The following is a 26,330-nucleotide window of genomic DNA, read 5'->3' as shown; positions in this document are numbered from 1 at the left end:
GAAGTCTTTCAGATACAGTTTGGTTGCATTTGTATTAAACTGCAGAAGTGATGAGGTAATCCATTTATAAACTGGCTCACATCTACACAGACTGTTTATATTTCCATGTACCTAATGGCCTACGTAAATACTTAGAGTGGAAGAGAGACTTTCAAGTTACTAAATATTAAACAGTGGGAAATCTATTAAATGATGCCTTTGAAGGTTATATTCCATCTCCAGCACAGAAGTTTGCTGAAGATAATTTCACAGGTGATTCTAATACACAAGAGCTGCGATCTCCTGTGTGACCTCACCCAAAATAGAAATGCAGGTTAACCAGAAATTCAGATAACAGGAAGTTCCAAGCAAAAAGATAAACTGTGCTCCAAACATTTGTTTGTTTTGTGTGTTTTGTGTGTGTGTGTGTGCGTGCTCCACTCAGAACACTAGCCCATAAGGGTATTCATTTAACTCATAATCCTATATATTTGAAATAAAACAACAAAAACCAAATTCTGAACATACTGAACGATATTAGCAATTAAAACATGAAAACTATCGAATTGAATCAGAAAGAGATTTATATATTTAGCAAAGGTGTGCCACTGAAGGCCCAGGAATGGTCAGAGAAAGGAACTCAGCCTGTTAATATCAAACTAGAGGCCCGGTGCACAAAATTCATGCACTCGGAGGGGGGGGGGGGTCCTCTCTGCCTGGCCTGCGCCCTCTCACAGTTGGGAAGCCCTTGGGGGATGTCTGCCTGCCTACTTGCTGCTCCTTAGCGCTGCTGCAGAGGTGGGAGAGGCTCCCGCTACCACTGCTGCCCTCGCCAGCCATGAGCCCCGGCTTCTGGCTGAGTGGTGCTCCCACTGTGGGATCTCACTGACCACCAGGGGGCAGCTCCTACATTGAGCGTCGGCCCCTGGTGGTCAGTGCATGTCAAAGCGACCAGTCGTTCCGCTGTTCAGTCTATTTGCCTTTTATTATATAGGACAGTGGAACAGAAAAACAGCACCATCGGTCAATGCTAATAGGGGCAAGACAGATGTCAGGACTTCAAGATCGGAGCCAAGATTTCAGGTGAGGTAACAGCACAGCAGTACCTCTCTTAAAGCTGCAAGAGAAAAGAGCCTAGAGAGCAGGGCAATCACAGAGCCCAGACATCCAAGAGATGAGTCTAAACGGAACATTACAGAATAATCCACAGGTAAAGGATTATATACAGTAGAACACTAGGCAACCACTAGAAGATCACAGAAACAAAACTCAGTCATGCAAGGGAAAATGGTCACAATGTACTGCTAAATGAATAAGGCAATTTTTCAAACAGTACGAAAAGTATGATACTCTTTGGCTATCATCACTAGTATAGATATAGCACAGCATGTTATCCTATATAATAAAAGGCTAATATGCAAATCGACCGAACAGCGGAATGACCAGTCACTATGATGCACACTGACCACCAGGGGGCAGATGCTCAATGCAGGAGCTGCCTCCTGGTGGTCAGGGCATTCCCACAGGGGGAGCGCTGCTCAGCCAGAAGCCAGGCTCACAGCTGGTGAGTGCAGCAGCAGTGGCAGGGAGCAGACCTAAGCCGTCAGTCGGGCATCCCCTGAGGGCTCCAGGACTGCAAAAGGGTGCAGGCTGGGCTGAGGGACGCCCGCCGCCCCCCCCCCACCCAGTGCACGATTTCGTGCACCAGGCCTCTAGTAGCATATAACAAGCATGCACTGAATTGTGACTATCTCCAAGTTTACAAGTCAATTTTTCCCTAACTTTTGGCTTACCTACAGTCTTTTTAAATTTTCTACAAAGATAATTTATTTTATTTATTTTTTAAAATATATTTTATTGATTTTTTACAGAGAGGAAGGGAGAGGGATAGAGAGTTAGAAACATTGATGAAAGAGAAACATCGATCAGTTGCCTCCTGCACACTCCCTACTAGGTATGTGCCCTTGACCGGAATCAAAACTGGGACCCTTGAGTCCGCAGGCCGACGCTCTACTTAGCCAAACTGGTTAGGGCTACAAAGATAATTTAATTAGAAAAAAGTAAAAAACAGTGTTTTCACACAGATTGCTTACTAGTTGCAAGAGGGAAAATAAGGAACTACACTGTGTGGATCAAAGTCACCACCACCAATGAGGAGCACAGGCGTCATGTGCCTCTGACATGACGCATGGGAAGTAAAAATCACTTGTGGTCACGTCCACAAGCTGGGACTGCATACCCTGAATCTAATCTCGAGGAAATAGACAAACATAGCCTGAGGAACCTTCCGTATCTAATTTCAAGGAAAGAAACAAACATTCCTCAAGGAACCTTCCCTAAATGCATTCTTTTAAAACGTCAATGTTATGAAGCACAAAGAAAGGCATTACACAGAAAAAGAGGCATACCAACTAAAGGTCCTACATTAGAGGGCAGTAAATGCAACACGAGATCTTATCGGGACAACTCACACAACTGGAATACAGACTGTAGATAAAAGTACTCTATCAGTTTCCTGAACTGGTAACTGCACTGTGGTTACATAAAAGAATAATTTTGCTGGTAAGAAACATAGTTGAAGTATTATAAGGTAAAGGCGTATGGGGTATGCAAACTAATCTCAAATACTTCAGAAAAACGGTATGTATATGTATGTGAGAGAAATAAGTGATGAGAAAGCAAATGGGACAAAACGTTAACAATTGGTGAATTTGTATAGAGAGTGAACTATTTTATTCTCTTTATTACTCTTAGAACTTTCCTGTTAGCTTGAAATTATTTCAAAATAAAAAGTAGAGGGGGAATCCTATAAATTATCCTGAAGTATACAGAAGCTCAACTTAAAAACCCATAACTTGCAAAATTTCACAGGAACTAAGAAAACTATACATCCAATCAAGAGGACAACTCTCCCCACCAACAGATGGCCTCAGTGGTCGCTGGTTTAGTGTCACTTTGCCCTTCAGAGCCCGCTTGGTGAACAGCCTTTGGAACTAAACTGTGTAGATCCAGAAATACTTGTGCCTCACGCTAATACAAAGAATAATACAGATGAACATTCCTTAAGAGGTGGAAGGTAATTTGAAGATCTCAGCTTGGGGTACATTTCAAATCCCCAAGTCTTCCCTTATTTTAACACATTGTATGCGGGAAACGTATTTATACGTTCTACCAGTGTAGTAGAGCGCGGGACACGTATTAATACGTTTTTTATAGACTAGCGGTAGAATGAGGGTAACGTATAAATACGTAAACTAATGTTATTGTAATTTTACTGAATGTTGCCATTTGCGCAAAAAATTAGCAAAAATGGCCTGCACCACCTGTTAGCGCGTGATAAAAAATACCCGCAAACAATGTGTTAATAGTTGCCGCCAATATCCCAGGGCATACCCTACACTCCCACTCCTAAAGGAGAATCATGGCTGTAGCAATCCTATCTAAGAAAAGAGTAATATGCAAATTAACCATCATTCCATCACAAAAATGGCGGCACCCATAACCACAAGATGGAGGCGCCCAGTCCCCTCAGCCCTGCTGCTGGAGTGTTTGGGCCTGTCAGCCTGGCCAGGGGTCACGGGGACCAAGCGGAGAGGCAGGACCCACCCAATCTGGTAGCGGATCAAGCCTCATTGCTCTGCTGCCTCTGGAGTGTCTGCTGACAGCAGGGCCTGCTTGGCCATCACTGCGGTGATCACGAACAGGCCAGCGTGGCCTGCAGACAGCAGTCCAGCAGGGCCTGCTTGCCCATCACCATGGTGTGGAGCAAGCAGGCCCCGCAGAGAGCAGAGAACCACGGGGAGCGGGCCCAAGCCGTCAGTAGGACATCCCCTGAGGGCTCCCAGATTGGAGAGGGTGCAGGTTGGGCTGAGGGACACCCCACCCCACGTGCATGGATTTCGTGCACCGGGCCTCTAGTTTACTATAAAGAGATAGGGAATGCCCTAACCAGTTTGGCTCAGTGGATAGAGTGTCAGCCTGTGGACTGAAAGGCCCCAGGTTCGATTCCGGTCAAGGGCATGTACCTTGGTTGTGGGCACATCCCCAGTAGGAGGTGTGCAGGAGGCAGCTGATCGATGTTTCTCTCTCATCGATGTTCCTAACTCTCTATCCCTCTCCCTTCTTCTCTGTAAAAATAAATAAATAAATAAATAAATAAAATATAAAAAAAAGAGAGATAGGGAAGTATCCTTCATATGCACAAGAATCAAAGAAGGGAAGAAAAAAGGAAGTAAAGAAAAAGAAAAGGGGGGAGAGGGGTTGTAAGTTTATCTACTGCTTTATTCCAATCCCCTGATTTTACAGAGACAACATTCCAGTGGGAGGTCATGTGATCTGGCCAGGCTCACATAATCAGTTAATGGCAGATGTGTGTCTTCGGTTTGCTAACCTCAGCACTTTCTACAAAGCCAAATTACCCTCTCCCTACCAACTAATTAAATGTTTAAATACTGTGGAAATGTGGAGGTGGCTGGGGTGAAATATCTAGTTTCCCTCTTCACATCTAATAAAATTCCTTAGATGAACAATATGACAAAGCAAAGAACATGTACAAAGGCTAGGAATAGTCAAATCTTTTGTCCCTGGCATTCAGGGAAGCGCCTATAGTTAAATATGGTATAATTAGAGGGCAAAATATAAATGAGACGGGAAGCATCAGGAACTGCGTCTGGAGAAGTAGGTTTAAAGAAAGGACAATGTTTGTCCCAGTAAAAAGAAGAGGCTGGACTTTATCCTGTAGGCAATGAAAAGGCAGAGCCCTTATAAATGGGCTAGTAAATTATATGATCTTATAAATTTAATTCAGGAGGAGATACACACATACTGAGACCGTATTAGTATTCATTCCTATTGAATTCAAGTCTCAACAAATGTGATAACTTCAAGTACAATGACCTTTGATGTTGATTACCGATTTGTCCCAAAACATCTTGAAAAATCCCAAAATTGAAGAATATTACTATGGCATATAACACATTAAAGCATAACTTTTTTTTTTTTTTTTTACTCCTACAGACTTTTTAATGATTCTAAAAATACTGAAATAATTTATACTTATTTACATTATCATAAAAATTGCAGAACAGACTGATTTACACCAGGAACTTAAGCCACCAGTGTCTTATATTTCACTTTTTAATTTATCCAAAATTCCTCTTCCTAGACCTATTCAGTGTGCACCAGCACTAGGAGTTGGCTCCAGTAGCACAGAGTGCTGGCGTAAATAAAACTGCTGTACAAAAAAAGCAGAGAATAATGAACTGTATTGAGGTTTGCCTACTGGGTAGTGAATTAGGATCAAATCTGTGTGTGCTTAGCAAACTGATAAACTATCATATGTCATAACCTTCCCAGTCATTCAAGGAATAGTGAAAACTACAGTGTTAATCTGTGAAACAGAGATTGTTCTATCAGCAAATGACTGGTCAAAAAAGCATCATGTACTCTGATAGTAAAGATTCCACCAGTCTTTTGAAAGTGACAATGCCTATAACAACAAAAATATTTGCATAGCAGTTTATAGCTTACACACACACACACAGCTTAAAACAATTTCGGCAGAAGAATTTCAAGATATCTTGTTTTAGCTCTGGCTGGTGTGGCTCAGTTGGTTGGAGTGTCGTTCTGTATACCAGAAGGTTTCAGGTTCGATTCCTGCTCAGGGCACATACCTAAGTTGTGGGTTTGATCCCTGGTTCAATCTCTCTCTCTCTCTCTCTCTCTCTCTCTCTCTCTCTCTCCCTGCCCCCCAAGTCAATGGGCATGTCCTCAGTTAAGATTTTTTTTTTAAAAAAGGTAATATATTTTAGTAAATTTACAACCTAGTTTTCCATTATAACATTTTAGTAAGAATCAAGAGTACTGAGTGTCTGAAGATGTTTACTCCTGCATAAGGTCCTGGGACCAATGAATGACCAGATGAAGAGAATTTCCTGTATAAATACTGAGGTGTTATGGGGGTTACAACTGTTCTTCATTTATTTTAGCAGCCCCCTAAGATAAAAACTGTTACATCAAACTTAGGAAACGAAGCTCAAAGAGGTTAAGAAGAGGGATATCTCTTAAGAGCAAAAAAATCTTTCCTAGAAATTTTCTCCTTTCATCCTTTCCAACCCAACGCCCCAAAAGCAAGATTTCCCTACATGTTGCATTTGCTACAATTCCTATTTACTATGTCTGGCAAAGATGAAATGTCAGGAAATCTTCACAGAGATCTGATCATTGAGATGAGTCTTAATGAGTAGAAACTGGGCAGATGGAGGGGAAATGGTAAGGACATACCTACAAGAAGAAGAAAAAAAATTATGAAGACATAAGAATAGAAAAAATTGATTGGCATGATAGGATAATGTTAGTTAATTCTTTGCAGAGAAAGCACAAGTGTGAGTGAGCATGTGTGAACATGAACAATAAACTACAAAGACAGACTGTAGCCCTGGCCAGGTAGCTCAGTTGGTGAGCACATCATCCCAATATGCCAGTGATGGCGAACCTTTTGAGCTCGGCGTGTCAGCATTTTGAAAAACCCTAACTTAACTCTGATGTCATGTCACATATAGAAATTTTTTGACATTTGCAACCATAGTAAAACAAAGATGTATATTTTTGATATTTATTTTATATATTTAAATGCCATTTAACAAAGAAAAATCAACCAAAAAAATGAGTTTGCGTGTCACCGCTGACACACGTGTCATAGGTTTGCCATCACTGCAATATGCCAAGATTGCAGGTCTGATCTCTGGTCAGGGCATATACAAGAATCAACCAATAAGTACATGAATAAGTGAAACAAATCGATGTTTTTCCCCTCTTTCTCAAATCAATAAATAAACCCTTTTAAAAATAAATTTTCCTGGATTCACAACTATCAAGTGATTTTCAAAGGGACTCAGGAATAAAATGTTTAAGAACCACTATTCTGAGTGACTGGGAGTCACAATGTAATTACAGGCAAGGATGTGTGCTATAATACTTTAGAAAAGTCACTGGCAACACCAATGGCGGTTGATAGTTAGAAATGGAAACTCAAAATCAAATACAGCAATAAAAAGGTTACTGCCCTATACCAACCGAAAGATTATAAGTACTTTTTTAAAGAAGCATTCTTTTAATTTTTAAAAATACGCTTTAATTGACTTCAGGGAGAAGAAGGGAGAGGGAGAGAGAGAGGGAGAGAGAGGGAGGGAGGGAGGGAGGGAGAGAGAGGGAGGGAGGGAGAGGGAGGGAGGGAGGGAGGGAGGGAGGGAGAGAGAGAGAGGGAGGGAGAGAGAGAGAGGGAGAGAGAGACATCAATGAAGAAAGAGAATCATTGATTGGCTGCCTTCTGTATGCCCCTGCCACTGGGGATCAAGCCCACAACCCAGGCATGTGCCCTGACTGGGAATTGAACCATGACCTGCTGGTTCATGGGTCCTGGTTCATGGGTTGATGCTCACCCACTGAACCACGCTGCCTGGGTTGTAAGTACATTTTTAAAAATGCAATTCCAAGGACTTTCCAAAGGTAAACTTGCTATAATGTATTGGCCATCTGCATGTGGGTTGTGAGCAAGAAAGGAACTAAGCATGCCTTATCATTCTACTTCCCATTTAAAGTTCATGCTATTCACTTATTCCACACCATCATCAGTAAAAGCCATTAGTACAGCGGAGCAACTGCAAGTGGAAGGGAACCACTTTCTTCCATGTGCAAACATCCACCAGTGGGAAACTAACCAGAAAATGCCAAATGTCTCACAGAGACAATGCTGATGGTCTAGAACAGGGGCTGGCAAAAGTATGGCCCATGTGCTGAATCCTGCCCCGTTTTTGTGAACTGAGATGCATTCGTGCATTTATGTTGTTTATGAAGATAACCATAAACAACATATACGTACACAGAGGCTTTAGGGATTGAGAAGAAGAAAAAAAAAAGGCCTAAAGTATTTACTACCTGGGTCTTTCCAGAAAATTTGCCAACCCCTGGTCTAGAACAAAAACAAGAACAGGTTCTACCCCAGAAAATACTCCTTAAGTACAAGATTTGGGAGTAATATGCAGGTAAGGCTGTATGTGGACCAAATTTAGACATGGAACATCAGTGCCCTAGGAGCAGCAAACTACTCCTAATCAAATCGAATATACAAAATTCCAAGGATTACTCTATCTGGAACAAATACAGCTCCTCAGCCCTGACCAGTTTGGCTCAGTGGCTAGGGCATCGGCCTGTGGGCTGGAGTCCCAGGTTCGATTCCGGTCAAGGGCATGTGCCTTGGTTGCGGGCACATTCCCAGTAGGGAGTGTGCAGGAGGCAGCTGATCGAGTTTCTCTCTCATCGATGTTTCTCTCTATCCCTCTCCCTTCCTCTCTGTAAAAAATCAATAATATATATATATTAAAAAAATACAGCTCCTCATAGGCAACATACTAAGGGCTAAAGCTCTCAACCCAATTCAAATCCTTGTCCTTCTTCCTCATCCTTCCACGTTTTAAATGGAAAACCAATGAGGCATCTATCGGCTCTGAGAACCAGGGTCCTGGCCTATTTGTGGAATACTGGCAAAAAGGCAGCTAGATACTAGGCCTTTTAAATTACTGAATCTTAACTCTGAATTTCTGACTTCAAATAGCACTAATTATTTCAAAAGCAAATAAAAACTAAATTTTAGTCCATTGGTTATAATTACGCTCCACTGGTGGTGATATTTTAAGTTTTTTTTCCAAATGATATAAAAGCAAATACTGCAACATATCCAAATAGATCAACTCCAGGTGGCTAAACAAAAATAATTACTTCAAAAGTGAAAGTCTCATAAACACATCATCCAGACAATCCCAAAAGTTCAAGACAATTTTCTCCAGAGGTTTTTGTTCAGCAACTTGTTTTGTCAATATGTTCAATACAGGATTCAGATAATAAGAGCTAAACTGACTTTAGACACTCTAAATCAGGGCTTCTCTCCTATGGCACATTGCCATTTGGGACCAGAAAATTCTTTGTTGAGAGGGGCTTTGCTGTGCATGATAGGCTGGTAGTATCTGTGGCCTCTAGCCTTCAGATGCCATCAACAATTTTGGAATCAGAAGTCTCCGATGCTGCCAAATGTCCCTGGGAGGGCAAAATCACCCCAGTTGAGAACTGCTGTTCCAAATTAATTAAATTTCTTAATAATCTCTAAGAAAAAGATTTCAATAAACTTTTCTTTGTGTATATATGTATATTTTTCTATCGATCTTCAGAGAGAGAAGGGAGAAACAAGGAAGGAGAGAAAGAGAGAAACATTGACATTGATTCACGAGTGAAACATTAATAGCCTGCCTCCCACACACTCCCCACCAGGGATAGAATCCCAACTGGGGCATGCACCCCAATCAGGAATCCAACCAGCAACTCCTCGGTGCAAGGGATGACACCCAACCAACTGGGTCACACAGGCCAGGGCAGCTTTGTGTATATTTAAATAACCATGTGAAAGACGCAGTAACGATACATGTTATATAAAGTTTTTCATAAATATTTTATTAATATCATATCTATAGTAGGATCTTCACTACATCTCTTTGATAAGCAGCTTTATTTATATGTGGGTGGCATGCAATGAACTGCACAGGTTCAAAGTATATAGTATATATCCGTGAAAAAATCTCCATCATCAAGACAGTGAAGATATCCTGTCACTCCAAAGTGCCTGGCTTCTTTCAATCAGCATATTTATTTTGAGATTCATTGTGTTGTATCAATAGTTCATGCCTTTTTTATTGCCAAGTAGTGTGGATATATCATAATTTGTTTATCCATTCATCTATTGATGGGCATTTGGGTTTTAGTGGTTATTACAAATAAAGCTGCTGAGAATATTACTGCACAAGCCTTTCCAATAAATATCTAGTCTAGGTGTAGAATAGCGGGTAGGTCTATATTTAACATGTTAAGAAACAACCAAACTGTTTCCTAAGAACTGGTCGCACTATTTTACAGTCTCAACAACAAAGTACTATATCGAGTTCCAGTTCTTTCACACCCTTGCCAACAGCTGGTAAGGCCAGTCTTTTTTCTTTTAGCCATTCAATATTATATAAACAATCTAGTTTTTGAGAGTGTATATCCCCGTACATATACATATATGTATATCCCCATACATATACATATATACACATACACACACACATATACACATATACACTAGATATAAATCCTTATTTCGATAGATATTTGATTGACAAATATTTTTTCAGCTTGTCTTTTCATTCTCTTAATATCTTTCAAAGAGCAAACATTTTGAATTTGATGAAGTTCGTTTTATTTTATGGACTGTACTTTTGGTGGTATACTAGTACCTAAAAAATATCTGCCTAACTCAAGATCACAAAAATTTCTTCTGTTTTTATCTAAGTAAGTTTTATAATTTTAGATTTTTACATTTAGGTCTACGATTCATTTTAATTTTTGTATACAGTGCAAGATATAGACTGAAGTTCATACACGTGCATATGGACAGCCAATTGTGCCAGCATCCTAAACAAACTAACCTTTCTTCACTGAAATTGCCTCTGCACTTTGTTAAAACTCAACTGTCCATGCATGGCATGTATTGGCTTATTTTTTGGACTCTATTTCTCTATCAATGCTTTGTTTAGTTTTATAATGAACTATGGTATCAGGTAGTATTAGCTCTCCAATTCTGTTGTTCTTTTTCGAAGTTGTTTTTGCCATTCTCGGTCCGTTTAATTTCTGCATGAATTTTAGAATCAGCTTGTCAATTTCTTCAAAAAAGCCTGTCAAAATTTTTATTAGGACTGCAATGAACCAACATATCAATCTGGGAAGAATTGTCATCTTAGCAACAATGAGTCTTCCAACCCATGAATAAGGAGTATCTCTCTATTTAAGTCTTCTTTAAATTATGTTCAGCAATGTTGTGTGGTTTTTAGTATTTCGCACAAGTTGCTATTATCAATGGCACTGGTATTATTAAATTTCAATTTCTGACTGTTCATACACTGATATTTATATAATCACATATCACACAACTTATTACTTCTAGTAGTTTCATAGATTCCATCAGATTTTCTACACAGTCATGTCATCTTCAGAAAAAGGTACTTTTGCCCAGCTAGTGTGGCTCAGCAATTGAACTTGACCCATGAACCAGGAGATCACAGTTCAATTCCTGGTCAGGGCACACACCCAGAGTGGCAGGTTCAATCCCCGTAGGCAGTATGCAGGAGGCAGCCGATCAGTGATTCTCTCTCATCGATGTTTCTATCTCTCCCTCTCCCTTCCTCTCTCTGAAGTCAATAAAAACTTTTAAAAGGTACTTCTTCCTTTCCATTCTAGATGCCTTTTATTTCTTTTTCTCACTTGGCTGCACTGGCTAAAACCTCCAGTAAACGGTGGAACAGAAGTGATGAGAGTAGACGACCTTGTCTTATTCCCGATCTTAGGGAAAAGTATTTGATATTTTATGAAAACTACATTATCTGTAGTTTTTTCAGAGAGGTGCTTTATTGGGTTGAAGTTTCTTCCTAATCCTAATTTGCTTACAGTTATTATCTGAAATGAAGGGCAAGATTGTAAAATCCTTTTCTTTTTGCATTTATTGAGATGATCATGTGGTTTCTTTTTTGTTGGCTGGCAGAGTGAATTACATTGAATGTAAATGTTAAACTAACCTTGCATTCCTAGAATAAACCCCACTTGGTCATGATGTATTATTATTTAAAATAAGTTGCTGCATTCAATTTGCTATACTTTGTGTAGAATTTTTGTACGTATACTCATGTGAAATATTTCTGTATAGCCCTCTTTTCTCATAATGCCTTTGTCTGGTTTAAACATAAGGGTAATACTGGCCTCACAAAGTTAGTAAGTAGTCCCACCTCTGCAATTTTCTGGAAGTGCTTGTGTAAAACTAGTACAATTCATCCTTAAAATTTAGAATTCACTTGTGAAGTCATCTGGGCCTAGAGTATTTTTTTCTTTGGTGAGATTATTTTAATTATAAATTCAGTTTCTTTAATAGATACTTGAGGTATCTATTAAAGATAGGGTTATGCAGGTTGTCTATTCTTGATTGAAGTTTGGTAGTGTGTATCTTTTGAAGACTTTGTCCACTGTAGCTCTGTTGTAAAATGTACAGCCATAAAGTTGTTCATAGTATTCTTATTATTTTTTTATTATCTGTAGAATCTGTAGTGATGTCACCTGTCATTTCTGATACTAACCAGTTTGGTTAGAGCATTATCAATTTTACTGATCTTCCCAAAGAACCAGTTTCTGGTTTCACTGATTTTGTCTATTGTGTTTGTTTTCTACACATTGATCTTTCCCATTTCCCTTCTTCTAATTATTTTACCTTTTTTCTCATTTTTAAGGTGGAAGTAGAGGTCATTAATTTGAGATCTTTTTTCTGTTCCAATATAGGTATTCGGTGCTTATAAACAGACCCTGAAGTACTGCTTTACTGGCATCTTACAAAATCTGATATGTTGTGTTTTCATTTTTATTCAGTATAATATATTTATTAATTTCCTTTTGATCTCTTCTTTGACCCATAGGTTATTTAGAATTGTATTACTTAGTTTCCAATTATTAGAAAATTTTCCAATTTTCTGTTAATTCCTCATTTAATTCCATCGTGATTGGGTAACATAAAATCTCAATCCTTTTAAATTACTGAGACATATTTTATGGCCCAAATTATGGTCCATCATGGAAACTGTTCTGTGTGGACCTAAGAAGAATAAAGAAGAATATTCTCTGCTGTTAAGTGGATTTTCTATAAACATTCATTAGGTAGGTCAAACTGGTTGACAGTATTGTTCAAGTCCACTATACCTTTGTAATTTTCAATACTGAAAGGGTATTGAAATATCCAACTAAAACTGAGGATTTGACTGTTTCTCCTTGGAAATCCATCAGTTTTTATTTCATGTATTTTAAAAATTCTGTTATTAAGAGTACAAATGTTTAGAACTGTTTTGTCCTCTTGATGAACCAACCTCTTTATCATTATGACATCCTTTGTCCTTGGAAATATTCTTGGCTATGAATGAAGTCCACTTTGACATTAATATAGCCATGTCAACTTTCTTTTGACTATTGTAAACATGGTATTTGTTTTTCATTCTTTACTTTTAACCTATTTGTATTTTTATATTTAAAGTATGCTTCTAATAGGCAAGGATATAGTTGGGTCTTGCTTTTTTATACAATCTGACAATCTCTGTCTTCTAGCTGGTGTGTTTAGGCCACTTATATTTGACATGATTATTGATTTGTTTATGTTCAAGTTTATAACCTTGCTATTTGTTTCCTTCTTATTATGCTTTCTTTTGAATTACATGAGTATATTTTCTGATTCCATTTTATCTCTTTTGTTGGTTTATTACCTGTAACCTTTTAAAAAATGTAATTGCTTTAGGATTTATTGTATACATCTTTTAACTTACCACGGTCTACCTTCAAATAACATTATACCACTTCATATATGTATTGTATAATCTTAGGCAAGATGATTAGCTTTCCTGTTTCTCAGTTTTTACCTCTTTAAGATGAAAATAACAATAGTACTTACTTCACCAAGCTATCATGACTATCCAATGAGTAAAATAGGTAAAATTATTAGAATAGCACCAAGCATCTATTAAATGCTTAATAAATAGCAAGTCCTATTATTCACATTGAATAAGACTGTATTTTTAATAAATTCCCTTTGCACTACTAAAGTAATCTTGCTTACCCAGCCCACATACTGGTTTGCACTGCTCTAATAGAATCTGCAAGCAAATTAACTCCTTAGCTTACAAGAAATTAACTCTTTTAGTTGCAAGAAATTCATTCAAATGACCCCAAATAGCATAATATATGATACTATTTACTGAACATTTACTATGTGCTTAGAATTGTTCTAAAAGCTTTGCATGTGTCATCTCATTTAATCCTCACATCAACTCTATGAGGAAGGTATAATATTATGATGTTCATTTTACAGATGAAAAATGACACAGAGAGTTAAACGACCTGCCCAAGGTTACACAGCTAGTAAACGATAGAACCAGAATTCCATTGCCAAAAGTCTGACTCTTTCCTGAGAAAAACCCCGAAATGAGCTCAAGAATGGGAGGAGCCACAGAAGACTAGAGTAATGGAAGAAGAGTATCTACAGAGCCAGAAACCAGAATCTTCAATCTCATGCTCTGTGCCCGTTTCTCTCTCTTTCAGACTACAGGGTTTTGCTCTTAGAATCGTGTGCTTCTCTTGGCACAGATGCCCTATTCTTTTCTAGTTACTAATTGGCTTCCTCATCTCCTGTGTCATGTCTGTAACTCATAGCTTCTGCTTATACTGTACTTCCTTTCCATAAACTTTAGTTTTACAGGCCTGTACACTGATGCATTCTTCAAGCTTCAGCTCCCATGGCTCAACTGCAAATAAACTCCATGCTTCCCATAAATGGCTATAATTTTCCCCACTAGGACAAGCCTAGATTGTTAGCTGGCTTACAAATTAGTAGCCCTTAAGTAAAATGCCCACTCCTGGACCAATCAGTTGCTATACAGTTTACATGGTAAAAAACAAAACCAAAAAAACCCCAGAGCTATTGAGGGTTCCTCTGCCATGTACTACAGAAAAATTAGATTTCCTTCAAAGAACTGTGGGCAGACCAGAATTATAAAACACATGTCTAGGACAGTGAGTCAGCTAAGTCAGCACTCATTACAGGCTCAAAAGTCTTGTCAGTATTACTAACTTATTTAGTTACAATAATTATGCAGTTATAAATACAAATTTTGGTTGTTATTAAGGAGATTACAAAATTTACAGTGTCACGAAACTATGACATGCGTCACAGGTCCAGCTATTGTTAATTCAAAGGTTGCCATACTATGTCAACAGTACAACCCATGAGAGAAGGAAAACCCAGTCACCTATCGTGTTCAATTCTGCTCAGAAAGAAGTAGTAAACATCACTGCTCCTGTCCATGCCTACAGCTGTATCTGTTGAGCCACACTGGACTGAAGCAGGTGGGGAGCTGGATGTATTAATAACTGTCGTTTCTACAGCCCAGTCACAGGTGCCCACACTGTTTAGATAGACAACTGCAGCACAGAAGGCTTCAACAGTAGTACTAGTTCCCTTAAGTTCAAACCTCCAAGTGAGATCTTTAAAACCTTTTTGCAGATGGGTTTTATCCTACACCTTTGGTTTTCTTAATGGCAGAGAAAGGCTTTAAGTTTAAAACTTTCTGCTACATAATTAGCTAAGGTCAAGGATAGGGATGGAAAGGATAAAGTAAACATAATGCTTATTAATAATACTTCCCGATAGGGAAGTATTTTGTTTTAAGCCTTTTTGTTGGGAAGATTACCTAAAATTACCTAATACACAAAAAACTAAGGAAGAAAAAGGTAGGTTCTAAACTAGATTTTTCCTCCAATCTTCATTTACAAATTTTAAAAAGAACGAAGGAAATAGTCAGAAGCTAAAAGTTAGTAATAATATGTACTATCATTTTAATTCTAACCTGTTTTATTTCTAAGGGCTGAGTAATCTGGTCCCACCTTATCAAATGTAATTGTATTTTGCACCCCATCCCAAATAAACCCTTCAATCAGAGCATACTAGAATTCTTGTGGCTGCATTTTCAGTCATGCTACTCCCCAATACTACATGTACTTTCCACCTGAATGAATCGTTCCGAGGACCATCCGTGTCCTCTCTGAGCCTCTCCTGTGAACTGCACTGCAGTATGACATTAACTACATATGGTCTTACGTTATTTACTGTGATTTCATGTGTAAAATTTCATGTCTCACCAAGATACAAATGCATGTGAACACTAAGACTTATACTTCTATGATAACATTTACAAGTATTATGCTCACAGAAAACATTCAAAAATACTGCTGCCAGAAAGAAGCAAGTCAAAAGAGAAGTTTCTTATCCATAAGATACCCTCAAAATGCTTCTCTTTTAGAAGACTTACTCCTGTCCGCCAGCTTTAAGAGATAGGATCTAAACCACACAAGCCTATAAAAAGATTATCTGCAAATCAAAACTAAAAGAACAGCAACAGAGGTTATCTTAGCAACAACATACAGAATAAAAAACTATATCAAACCTAAAATACATATTAATCCATCTACGACACCCTAAAATATATGAAGATCTATAAAGATTTCAGGACATTCCGAAGAGAGCTTAAAAACAGCAAAAGAAAACATACAGATTTGTCATGGAAGCTAATGCCAGAAGGCCAGGGACATTCTGTCAAATCCTGGGAATCTAAATCAGGATGGGAAGTGGTCTGAAGAATAATTGCTCCAGTAATCCAAGAGATCTAGAGTAACCCCAGATAGAAGCCAGGATATGATTACACTTGCTCTTCATGGTCCTGAAAGAGGAAGAGTGAAGAACTAATTCAGCTGAACACTCTGCTTATTATACTTTCTCATTTAATCTTTACAATGATCCTGTGAAAAGACACTCTTATACCCACTTTACAAATAAGGGAGGCTGAATAATAAAGAAATTAAGTAACTTGCCCAGACTCCTACAAGTCTTAAGCACAGGATTAAAACCACTGTCTATATCACACACAAAAACTGACTTTCAGCCGAGATCGGTTTGGCTCAGTGGATAGAGCGTTGGCCTGTGGACTGAAGGGTCCCAGGTTCGATTCCGGTCAAGGGCATGTACCTTGGTTGCGGGCACATCCCCAGTGGGGAGTGTGCAGGAGGCAGCTGGTCGATGTTTCTCTCTCATTGATGTTTCTAGCTCTCTATCTCTCTCCTTTCCTCTCTGTAAAAACTCAATAAAATATATTAAAAAAAACACCTGACTTTCAATTTAACTTAGTAAACTATTTGATGGATTCCAAAAACACTCAGATATATTTAGAAATTTAAGGCAACATGAAATTGTAGTTTTGACATCCACATTTCTTTCAATGTATATTAAACTATAGGGTTTATACATTTGTTAGAAAATGCAACTGATAATTTTTAGACTAGATGAAACCAAACAATGTTTCTCAAACATGCACATTTGAGTCTGCCACTCTTTGTTCAAAACACCGTTAACTTTATGACAGTTAGCTAACCATTGAATAAAAAGATGAAAAATTAGATCTTACTAAAATAGGGTGAATTAAGATGAAAAACTTTTAAGCCATAATACTAGAAGTAAATAAATATAGGTAAATGGCTATTCCTGTCTTTTGTCCAATTGTTTTAAAATTGGCTGCGTGTGTGTGTGTGTATGTATCTCATCCAAGGATATGTTTAGAGAGAGGAGAGGAGAGAGAGGAGGAGGAGGGGGGGGGGCAGGAACATGGAAGTGAGAGAGAAACTTTGATCAACTGCCTCCCTTACCCACCCTGGCACCCTGAGGGGAATGGAAGCTGAAACCTAGGTATAGAACCAGAAACTCTTCCGTGCATGGGATGAGGCTCCAACCAACTCATCTATCTGGCCAGGGGAACATATATTTTTTTATCTGGTATGATTACAAGTCCTCTGTAAGATTTAAGTATTACAGGCATTTTTCTAGTGTGTTACTTACTGCCTTTTCACTGTCTTAGGAGTATCCTTTAATGAACATAATGAAGAACAATTTATCAATCTTTGCTTTTCTGGTTAAAACTTTTTCTGTACTGTTGAAAACAAACACCTTTGCCTACCATAGGGTCATGCGGATATTTTCCTGTTTTCTTCTAGAACAGTGGTTCTCAACCTTCCTAATGCCGCGACCCTTTAATACAGTTCCTCATGTTGTGGTGACCCCCAACCATAAAATTATTTTCGTTGCTACTTCATAACTGTAATTTTGCTACTGTTATGAATCGTAATGTAAATATCTGATATGCAGGATGTATTTTCATTGTTACAAATTGAACATAATTAAAGCATAGTGATTAGTCACAAAAACAATATGTAATTATATGTGTGTTTTCCGATGGTCTTAGGCGACCCCTGTGAAAGGGTCGTTCGACCCCCAAAGGGGTCGCGACCCACAGGCTGAGAACCGCTGTTCTAGAAACTTTAATTTTCACCTTCCACATGACATCCACACTTCCCTGCAGGAGCATATAATTCCTGTGTTATCTAACTATTTCAAAAAAAACAGAAAAAAAAGGGGCGGGGGAGCTTCATAATTCATTTTATATAGCCAGCAGAACTCTGAAGCTACCATACATACATATAAACCTTTGATAGATTTATCTACTGATAAATGTGGATTTTAAAAAACTGTAAAACAATGGTAAATCAAGTTCAGCAGTGTAGAAGGAAAAAACAAATGCAACACAGCTAAGTAGGACCCAATAATACAAACAGGAGATAATTTAAGAATGTACTAGATCTTAACAGATTAAGGGAGGAAATACCTATGATCAATTCTGCCAATACAGAAAAAGCACTTAATAAAATTCAATACTTATTCATAATATTTTTTAAAACTCTAAGACTAAGACTAGAAAGTATCTCTTAATCTTTTAGTTATCTATCAAAATGTATAGTAAATTGAGGAAAATGGGGAGAGATTTGTAAAAAGGTACAGATTTTCAATTATGAGATGAGTAAAGTCTGAGGATCTCATGTATAACATGGTAATTACCGTGGATAACACAGTATTATATAACTGAAATTTGCTTAAAAAGTAGAACTTAAATGTTCTCTCTCACACACAAAGGGTAAATATGTATATACATATCTCAAATAACCTCACTGTACACTTCAAATATCTTACAATTATTTTAATTATATGTAAAGCTGAAAAAATAAGTTTAGTAACATTATGTTCCCTCTTTTCTCCGCAATGTTCCTTTCTTACTCATGTTTATGTGTGTGTATATAGTTTACTATGTTAAAATGTAAATGTAAATAAAGGCAAGTATTTTTGTTTTTTTGTGTGTTGTTGTATTCTCAGCACCAAAAACTATTCCTAGCACAAAGAAAGTGCTCTATGATGTGGTGTGTGTGTTTTTTAATGAATAAATAAATGATTTCTAAATCAAAATTTGCATTTGGGAAAAAATTATAGTACTTTCTTTTGATATTTCTGTATAAATAAGCAGTTATATAGACTAAATATGTATATGTAAAAATAAACATACATAAACGTATATTACTTCTGAAAATATTTTTAAGATTAATAAAATAACCCTATCTGATTTAAATAAATAACCTATGGGGCGATATTCTTAATGATGAGATTTTAGCAATATTCCTATTAAAGCAATTTCATTAACATGAAATTTAAACCATCTATCTCAAGTGAGCCCTTAATGCTGCCTGGCAATCACACTGTATTTCTCTATTTTATTCCCTTTTCCACTCTGGGGTAGGTGATTATGTCATATATTTTTCCCTCTTCTCAAATCTCAAATACAGTCCCTTTTATTCCCTACTCTCAGCTAATGCCCTTGCTTCCCATTCACTAAGGTAAACAGAAAACCTCAGATGGGAACTTCCTCAAACCACTATCATCATGCCTCTGTCAACGTATTTTGTCTTCTCTCCCTACCTCTATCCTCCACCTGTGCATAGATCAGGGCTCAGCAAACCACAGCCCACGCTGCCTAAGACTGCTTTCATGCTACAAAAGCAAAGCTGAACTGTGGTGTATTGCCCATAGAGCCTACATCCTACTATCTAGCCCTTGAAAGAAAAAATGTGCTGACCCCCACACTAGATCATCTCTCCTCTCATCGATAATGGGCAGTGCTGGTTAAAAGGGCGCACTAAGTGCCATGCACGAGAAATGAGTAAGATCCACACAAGACATGTACAACATCAGAGACAGATCAGATATACTGAAGACAAAGAAAAGATCTTAACAGGGCAGAATGAAGACTAGGAGACATAAGACTTTTCAACAACCACCTGAAACTAGATAATTATAATGGGATCCCTTAAATTTTGAGGGAAAAATATTTCACCTTGGAATTCTATGCCCAGACCAGCCAAATAATCAACCAAGTGTCAGGGTAGAAGAAAGATATTTTCAGCAATACAAACATCTCAAAAGTTTTACCTTCTCATACATTTTCTTGAAAGTTACCAAGGGATGCATTTCACCAAAACAAAAGTGTAAATTGAGAAAGGAAGGCAGGGATCCAGAGACCACAGGCTCAACACAGGGAAAAGGCAGGGAGAATGGTCAGAATCTCAGTAAAGGGCAATCACAAACTAATGTGTGGCAGGAGTGAGAGCCACAGTGCAAATGTGAGCAGAAGGGTAAGAGTCCATGGACTTTCCCAATTAAAAAAAAAATTTTTTTTGAACAATCAATTACTTGATATGTTTGAATATAATGGGACAGTTTCTAGAAAAAGTTACAACAAACAAAATTAATGGTTTTCATAACTCTTCACACCTATTAATTCAGTCACCCCACAAGTATTATCTGGGTATTGACTATGGTGCCAGTTACTTTTCTAGGTGTTAGGAATACAACACTAGTCCTTGCCTTCATGAAGCTTACATCCAGAGGAAAGCAGATAATAATATAAACAAATTAATATGTGCTATAATATCAGATAAATTAATGTTGTGAAGAAAAATAAAGGTAAGGGTAAAGTGTGATAGGGGAGTTATTTAGGTACGGTTTTCAGAAAAGGACTCTCCAATCCCTGGCCAGTGTGGCCCAGCTGATTGGGTGTTGTCTGTGCACCAAAGCTTGCCAGTTTGATTCCTGGTTAGGGCACCCCAATTATGGGCTCTCCCTGGTAGGGAGGGTATAAAGGAGACAGCCAATCAATGTTTCTCTCTCTCTTCTTCTCCCTTCCTTTCTCTAAAAATCAATTAAAAATCTCGCCCTGACTGGTTTGCCTCAATGGATGGAGCGTCGGCCTGCGGACTGAAAGGTCCCAGGTTCGATTCCGGTCAAGGGCATGTACCTTGGTTGCAGGCACATCCCCAGTAGGGGGTGTGCAGGAGGCAGCCGATCGATGTTTCGCTCTCAATTGATGTTTCTAACTCTCTAGTCCTTGCTCTTCCTCTCTGTAAAAAAATCAATAAAAACAATAAAAATATATTTTAAAAAATAAATAAAAATCAATTAAAAATCTTGAGAAAAACAAACATAAAATGAATGAATGAATCAATGAATTGAAAAGGCTCTCCAAGACACAACCAAAAGGAAAAATCAACCTAAAAAGGAAAATCTGTTTTGAGAAAAGGTCATGTAAGTAAAATAACAGAAGTGTACCAATTACTAGTAAATTCAAGGTAGGATATTCTTTTTACGCCTCTCATATTCCAAAGCAATGGCTCACTGAGGAGCCAGTGCTGAAGGTTCTCCATAGTGGCATATACAAATTGCCAGGCACCCTCAACCTAATCCATTACTTATTAATGTGACTGGGTACATTTATACGCAAACTCCTTTCTTTCCATAGATTAGGTGGATGTTACACATTTCAAATTTCCGTGTTTTATTCCTAAGTTTTCCTAAATCAAAAGCTGAAGACATTAATCAAGAAAGATTCCAGGTTAATTTCAAGTTGATCAAGAAAGATTCCAGATTAATTTCAAGTTACCAAAATTTATCACATATAATCTTCATTCCCTCACTAAAGAGGAACCCTAAACCAATGGGAATAACACACATTTAAAGAAATAATATATGGGGTAATGCAATACATTCACTTTACTCTCCAAGGACCCTCACTCAGGCTGAGGTAGTGTCAAGCTACTGGAATTATCTTTTCATTGAAAACTGAGTAACTTAAAAATCACATATTCAAAAAACAGAATTGATTTTAACACAGCTTATTCTAAAAACACTTATACCATGAGAAATAAAATCAAACTATCTCCTTTATATAGCAAAATAAGCAATAATTCTAGATTTAAATAGGTTTGAAAGTTTAACTCACAAAAACAAAAATTCAGTTAACTAAATTTCAATTACAAGTTGAGTTTAAAGTTTAAAAGTTTAGAGGTTTCTGGACAAGCAGCCAGGAGCTATACTCTATGCTGAACTGTGGTAGCACAAGATGTAGATGCTCTTTCCACAGCTCTCTCCACCCCAGCGTGGAGCATCACAATTATAGCCATGGGGGTTGGGGTTCTCTGCTTTACCTGTATGCCTACCATCTCCAAACCCGTTTCCTCATCTAAAATGGAGATAATGCCTGCATAAGGGTCCTGTCAATGAAAAATATCAAAGTATCAATATACAGAAAAACTTCGTAATCTGTAAAGAATGACACCAGTATTTGTCATATTTTAGTCAAAAAAAGGAACCAATCACTTTCAAACTTTTCTGATTTCAGCTATTAATGGTTATAGATTCTACAGAAGAAAAGTAGGACACTGGTCCACTCACACACACACAGCCAGATGACTCTTTTTTAAAATTTAGACTTGAACAAGAATTAGCCTCTCCTATAAACAAGCACCAAGAGGGAATATTTTTAGCAAACATTTCATTTAAATAAGCCAAAAGAATGAAGCTGTTCAACCACATGTAAACTCTGTGTCATCTAATTTCAGGTAGGATGTTTATTTTTGGTATAGTTGGGAACCAGACACCCAATGTATATAAACATTAGCATATTTTTAAAACAACTGTCTTACTGCCTTTGTTCACTCCGTATTAACTCCCACTATTCTTAGAAGGAAAAAACACAAATAATATCCTTAATCAAAAAAAAACAAAACTCATCAGAGTTCGTGCTTCTTAAACTAACATTAAACAGTGTTATTTGACAATGAAGTTGTAGACTATTTGCCCACTTACCCTTTAAGCTCCATCAGGACACAGACCTGTCTTTTTCTTTGTATCCCTCACCTTTAGGCACCAAGCAGGTACTCAATAAATATGTGTAGAATGAATGAATGAGTGAATGGAGAATGAATGAATGAATGAATGAATGAACTAGTGAACAAACTGGGCCTCTGGACAAAAGCTTCAATGTTTGAAGTTGCAACAGAGCAATTTCACATATGGCCATCATTCACTACAAACAACTACTCTCTCAAGTATAAGACATGTACTAGATATTTAAACACACACCAATATACTACTCACATGTGTAACAGAAGTACATGAAAGATTCACAAGTCCAGTTCTTTAGTTTTATTTTCTCTCAAAAAAATTTGGTTTGTTCTGATATTAAAATATGTTGCAATCTTGATAATGCAAGCACTATCTTTAAAGTTCTGTTGCAATCTTGAATAATTTAGGCAAGGTGAACAGTATTTCCAGAGTCCCACCAACGTATTTTCATTAAAAGTCAAATTCCTAATTGAAAGAAAATTGGAATAAAATGAAAAAAGTAAGGTATTACCATTTCAAAATTATTATACTGAATTTTTAAAGAGAAAATAAACTGCTTAAGTTACAATGAAATTATTTATTCAAAAAACCATTTACTGTCCTTATATTTGATCTATAAGCTAATAAGACAAGTTATTTTCCAAATCTTTGAAGCTAGATGATAAACTTTATGCTTACAAAGAGTGAGTTAGAGGTTTTTTTAAAAATTAAAATTATAGTTTGGATAAGTCCCTTCATAATTCTAAAGTCTACAGCAAAACATTCAGCAATAACATTATAATAAACATTGCATGTATGATTCTACAGCACTTGTATAAGCATAATTATCTGGGTGGAACAGGGTGCTTTTTTTTATGAACAGCAAGGTATGATCTGTGACTGCAATACTATGCGTGCACGGATCAAAAAGTTTCTCAAATTCTGATGGTCATCTTCAAAAAGACTTGAACAAGTCAATCTGAGGGTGAACACAAAAGAACACCAAAGTCAACTCATAAACACTGGTACGAAAACAAGGGCTCTCTATAGCAACTACCCCGTTGCATTTTAAAAACCCAGGGCATATGAAAGATAAAGCTCAATTAACTGCTGGCTGGGTTTCCTACTTTATGGTCTGAATCACTGGATATTAGATAACTTCTTTTCAGCGCTTTCTTAAACAGAAATTTAGTGTTTCCATTGCCCCTCCTCCACAGCTAACATCAGTGCCCTCTCTTCCTCCTCCCTCACCCCTCCCAGTTCAAACAAATTAACATTTGTACAAGGTGCCTCCTATCAGCTCGCAGCTTCTTCCCAAACACGCCCACGTACACTGAAACTCGCCTGCGTCTACACAACACTCGGCTACAGGAAAGGAGTGGAGGGGGGCTGCGAGGGGCCAGTTCACCCCGCACTGGTTTGCGGCTCTTTCCCGGAGAGGAGCTCCTCACTCGGGGCTCGGGTGGCTCCCCAGCCACCTCCCCAGCACGGTGTTTATGAGCCCTGCTAATCCGATACTGCAATGGAATTCCGGATATTTGCAGACAGATAGCCCGGCTTTGCAAGTGTTTGATCAGAGCGGTCCGGAATCTCCTTTCCATCCGCCCGCTCCGAGCAGGGCAGCCACCCGACCGCGGGCAGCGGCCCCGGCCCCGCACCGCGCTGCGCGCCGGGCCAGAGGCCAGCGCCGCACCGGCCGCTCCGGGTCCGAGGCTGCCGGGCGCCCAGGGCTGCGGCCCGCTCCGCAACAGGTCACCCTGACGGCCGGTGTGCGCTCCGCAGGCGGCCGGCTCGGCGGCCGGGCTTCGGGGGCGCAGCGGCCAGGGCCGGGAGGGGGTGTGGCTCGCTCCGCGGTCCCCGCGCCGCTCACCTGGAGGGAGGCGGAGGCGCCGCTGGGCAGCGCGGGCGGAGGCAGGGGCTTCAGCCACCCGGAGAGGGAAACCCGGCGAGACGGGCTCGGGGGGTCGACTCGCCCCAGCTCCGAGACAGAGACCGGGCGGTGGGGACCCCAAGGCCCCTCCTGACTCCGAGAGCGAGCCGCCGAGGGGGGTGCGCCCCGGGCCCCCTCCTCCCTCAGCCCCAGCTCCGCCGCCCCTTCCCCGCGCAGAGGCCGAGCAGCCCGGGCCGGCGGCCGGGAGTTCACGCCGCCGCCGCCGCCATTCCCCGCGCCGCCGCCGCGGCTCCGCTCTGCTGCGCCCGGGGGACACCGCGCACCCACCTTCCCTCCCCCGCACCGCCTGCCGAGGCTCCGCACCGGGCCCGAGGCCAGCGCACCGACCTGTGCAGCCGTGGCCGTCGCCTCGGCGGATGGAAAGACCCGCCGGCCTCACGCTCCGCCGCCACCGCCGCCTAGGCTAGCGCTCGGCGACCCGACCACTCGGCGTCTCTCATTTAGCGCCCGCCGCCACCGCCGCCGCGGCACTCGGGGGAGGGGAGTGAGCAGGATCCTCCCCGTCCGCCCGGGGCTGGGGGAGGAGAGCCGACCTGGCGGGGACGCGCGCCGAGCGGGCGGGGCGGAGTCGCGCTCGCACACCAACCGAGCGCGCTCGCGCCGGCCCCGTGCGCCGCGGCCGGTGGGGTCTCCCCGCGCGCGCCCCCGCCGGCAGCTTTTCTGCCCGCGGAGCCCAACTGCCGCCCGGCGCCGGTGGCCTCGGCGCGCTCGCGGGAGGGAGGGGCCGCTACCCGCCAAACTTGGGGGCGCGGAGGGGGCGGAGGGCAGGCAGGTGGGGCGCCCCTCCCCGCACCGGCCTTCCACGGAGAAATCCACGGTGCTGTCCGTCGGCGTCAGCGCCGGCACCTCACCTTCAAGGCCAGAGAACAAAGTCTGGAAACCCTTGGCCCCCAGATCAAACGTCCTGCCCGCGCCAGCAGTGTTTTTAGAATTCGCTGCGGGCTGGTGAGGGGGGCTCCGAAAGCGAACACTGCCTTAGGATCCCACATGATGGTCGTCAGTATGCTCACACATTAAGATTCGGACAGTGTTCGAAGCAGCCTTTGCGAGTGTCCTGCACGCTACTGCCCTTGGCTTAATGAGCAAACGGCAGAAATTTGGCATCCCCTGGGTCTCAGATTGATGAGTTGCAGGTGAACAGTATTTCCACGTCAATGCACGGAGATTCTGAAATATTAAATACTTCCAGTGAATGAAAAAGGAATGGATTTGGTATAAATGGTGGAAAGGTGTGGTTTCAGCGGGTGCAGTACATGGGGTGGCCTACTTAAAATTAGCACCACTTGATGCCTTGTGACTAATAAATGGATGGTTTTAAGTGAGCCACCTTTGCACTAGTATACGTAGCCATGAGCCCATTTGCAAATGGATGATTATTTGACGACCTGCAGCTCTTTCGCTAGGCAATGTGCAGTAGCCTGGGGAAGGGATACTGTGTAGTAGCATTGGGAATAAAACATGAACGGACCAAAATTGTTCCCACTTGGTGTCTTCCCTCTCTTTAATTACTACTAAACAGAACTGATTAGTCCTGTATATTGAAGACCACTATTTCCTCTTTTGGCTGCCTTGTGTCATAGCCCTTTACTAGTACTCTAGTTAGGGAAGCTGGAAAGTCTTTCAACCTCCTTCTCTTAAATAGGGACCCAC

At 40.0% G+C, this 26,330-nt stretch overlaps 1 protein-coding gene across 3 annotated transcripts in view; it reads right to left on the bottom strand.

The window, feature by feature from the left end:
• RALGPS2 (Ral GEF with PH domain and SH3 binding motif 2) overlaps window positions 1–25,190 on the bottom strand; it is a 121,986-nt gene extending 96,796 nt beyond the window's left edge. Inside the window, exons 1-2 of one of the 3 annotated variants that reach the window (XM_081112125.1) lie at window positions 25,008–25,116; window positions 23,003–23,215 (exon numbers count right to left, since the gene is read on the bottom strand). The gene's annotated coding sequence lies outside the window, so the exon portion shown is untranslated. Of the gene's footprint in view, window positions 1–23,002; window positions 23,216–25,007 lie in introns of all 3 variants that reach the window. The other 2 variants (XM_081112126.1, XM_081112124.1) reach the window with 2 other exon arrangements.
• Window positions 25,191–26,330: the final 1,140 nt, after the last annotated feature.

This window comes from Myotis nattereri (assembly GCF_964212035.1).
Source record: "Myotis nattereri genome assembly, chromosome: 18".
NCBI classification, from domain to species: Eukaryota; Metazoa; Chordata; class Mammalia; order Chiroptera; family Vespertilionidae; genus Myotis; species Myotis nattereri.
Note: the sequence above shows the minus strand (reverse complement) of the source record. Positions and strands in the feature narration are given on the sequence as shown.